Genomic DNA, 3,342 nt, shown 5'->3' with positions numbered 1-3,342 from the left:
CTTTTTTATAGACTTGACACATTTTTCTAACCTAGAGGTATATTCTTTGTTAAAGATGAGTATTTTAATTCAGTTTCAGAAAAAGGTGATACATGGACTTGAATTAGAAAACATGAAATTAAGAGGCTTGCTTTACTGAAAATAGGCAAGAAAAAGAACTAAACTCTAGCATGTTCCATGATCATCTTCTGGATCTTCTTGTGTCAAAAGCTATATATTTTCTCCCTAAAGCAGCTGCTGCAAGGAATAACTACCCGGCTTTATCTCCCTCTAGCTGGGATAAACTAATTCCTCTCCACCCCCATCTCTCTTCTTTCAATAACACTGTGTGGTTGGTAAAGGCTTGGGCTCTGACCAATGAACATAATTGCCCTTTAAGCCAGCAACCCACAGGCAGTGGCACCAAAAATCTCACCCCTAGTCCCCATAAAGCTGCCATTGTTTCCAATGCCTCAGGAAGAAGGAGCCAAAATCTGACCCTCAGCACAAATCAAAGCCCAATATATAGAAAAAATAAGTCCTTCTAGGCCCACAGTAGGCAAGGCAAGCTGTGGGCAGGAAATGGATTTTTTTTCCACTACTGTGGTCTTCAAGTTACTCTACTGCTACTGAACTCCAAGGGTATCTGAAAGCACAAAAGGATCTCAACTAATGAGGAGAAGAGAACTTTGCCCAGACTGGGGATAAGAGTGACAAACAGGGAGACAGGTGAATGTCATCATGTGTAGGAAGATGATGCTTGGAACTTCCACTCTTCACATGGCTGCCAGTCCTACAGAGGACAACACAATTAAGAACCAAGACAACCACTGTAACCTGGTATATCTGGGGAAATCTTCAGCCTTTTCCTAGGTCCCATGTCAAGTGTTGAATCCCATTCTAGGTATGATACATGAGAGGGAAGATGAGTGCAAACTTAACCGTGAGAATCAGTGCTGGCCCCAGACACAGGGACCTCAGGAGTTCCAAATTAGACTCAAAGTTCCCAGGGAGCAACAGGGCCTACCTGCCAAAAAAAGAGACCTTTGCATTTAAAGCAATACTGGTGCCACAGTGGCAGATGGACATCACCATGGGAAGAGACCAACTGTAGATAATGATGTGAGGAGATAAAAACACTTCGAACCTGTGTTCTTATTCCAGAACTGCTCCATCTCTTCTTTGGCCATGGTTCCCAAAGCAACAATCAGAAAAGCATTTCTGATACAGAGCTGAGGACTAAAGTGGACTTGGAGGGAATGACGGCCTATAAGCCTCAACAAGAGTGCAGCCATCTTGGGTTCCAGCCTGGATGAAAATTAATCTAGAGTTACATTATTATGACAAAACCACAGTGTACTGACTACTATAACCAGACAGTAAGCCTTAAAATCAGTTGGGGTGAGTACTCTAAATTCTTTTTAAAATATTTTTATTAGTCTAAGCTCTTCGTTTTTGCTATATATTTTTAAAATTATTCTGTCAATATTCTACATAAATGCTTTCTGGGTGTTTTTCCCAAGATTTAAAAATAATATTGATAATTTTTTCGTGAATACATAATTATTGTACATTTTTACGGCATACATGTGACATTTTGATACAGGCATATAATGTGTAATGATCGAATAGTGGTAGATAATATATCTATCACCCCAAACATTTATCATTTATCATTTCTTTTTGTTTTGGGAATATTTCAAATCCTCCCTTCTAGCTATTTTAAATATACAATAAAATAATGTTAATTATAGTTAACAAATATAAAAATTTTAAAAAGTCAAATATATCCTACTGTGTTTTGATTGAAATTGCACTAAATCTAAAGATAAGGGAAATTAGGATCTTAATTATATTGAGTTTTCAACCCATAGACACTGTATGTGTCTCCAGTTATTTAAATCTTCTTTGAATTTTAATTCCATAGTATTTTGATTTTCCACATATACATCCCGCAAATGTTCTGTTTTATTCCTAAGTACTTTGTTAATGTATTATATGCATTTTGTTTATTTTAGTTCTAAATATCTATTGATAGTATATATAAATATTATTGTTATTAATATGCTGCTCTTTATTTTTTATTATTTATCACTGGCAAACCCACTCATGAGTTTTAGGAGATTATTTTAAAATCTTTGGGATTTTCTATGTAGAGGTTAAGCCATTTTGCAAACAACAACAATTATTTCTTCCTTTTCAATTTCTACCTTTGAAAAAAATTTTTAAGAAACTCTCTTTAGTGCATTGGTTAAGACTCAGGATAAGATATTGAATAAGTATGCTCAGAATATATATCGTTACCTTGTTCCCAATTTAAAATGGTAAGAATTCAGCTTTCCACCACCCAATATGATGCCTGCCTTAGTTTTGTGTTTGTCTTTACAATGAATAAATGTGACATTTTGAAATTATGATTTTTTGCCTCAGTTGTTGATATAATTATCTATTTTTTCTTTATTTTATTAATATATTAGGTTATGTTGATTTATTTTTGCATGTTAAAGAAGCCTAGCATTACTGGGATGAACCATATTTATGATACATTTCTCTTTTAGTGTATTGTTGAATTCAATTTGCTAATATTTTGTTGAAAATTTGCATCTGTGTTCATGAAGGATGTTAAGCCTTTATTTTCCTTTATTGTACTATCTTTTTCTGGCTGTAGATTGGTGATGCCATTATGGAAAACAGCATGGAGATTTTTAGAGAAATTAAAAATACAACCATCACATGACCCAGCAATCACTCTTCTGAATATAGATCCAAAGGAAATGAAATCACCACCAAGTAAAGATATCTGCACTCCCCTGTTCACTGCAGCATTATTCATAGTAGCCAAGATCTGGAAACAACTTAAGTAATAATATCAATCAATGGATGAATGGATAAAGCAACTGTGATAGAATATACAATGGGATATTTTTCGGACTTAAAACTGGAGGAGATCCTCTTATTTGCCACAACATGAATAAACCTAGAGGACATTGTGCTAAGTGAAATAAGCCAACACAAAAAGAAAAATATTGCATTATCTCACTTACATACAATCTTTAAAAAAAGTAAAATATGCAGAGAGAGAAAATAAAACAGGGTTATCAGGGGCTGGGTTGGGTAGGGTGAAAAAAAATGGGGAAATATTCGTCAAAGGATAGAAAGTGGCAAATACGTAAGATGCACAATTCTAGAGATTTAATATAAAACATGAGAACTATAATTAATGATGGTTTTTGTATTGAAGATTTTTGCTAAATGAGCAGAATGTAGCTGTTTTTGTCACATATACACCAAAAAAAATGGGTAACTGTGGGATGATGTACAAGTTAATTAGCATTGCTATAGTAAGCAGTTTTCTCTATGTAT

The 3,342-nt window shown here is 34.4% G+C and overlaps 1 pseudogene; it reads right to left on the bottom strand.

Annotated features, from left to right (window-relative positions):
* Window positions 1–755: 755 nt before the first annotated feature.
* Window positions 756–1,274, bottom strand: LOC100426868 (succinate dehydrogenase cytochrome b560 subunit, mitochondrial-like; annotated as a pseudogene).
* Window positions 1,275–3,342: the final 2,068 nt, after the last annotated feature.

This window comes from Macaca mulatta, chromosome 4 (assembly GCF_049350105.2).
Source record: "Macaca mulatta isolate MMU2019108-1 chromosome 4, T2T-MMU8v2.0, whole genome shotgun sequence".
Lineage (NCBI taxonomy): Eukaryota > Metazoa > Chordata > Mammalia > Primates > Cercopithecidae > Macaca > Macaca mulatta.
The sequence above is the reverse complement of the archived record's forward strand: the minus strand, read 5'-3'. Positions and strand labels throughout refer to the sequence as shown.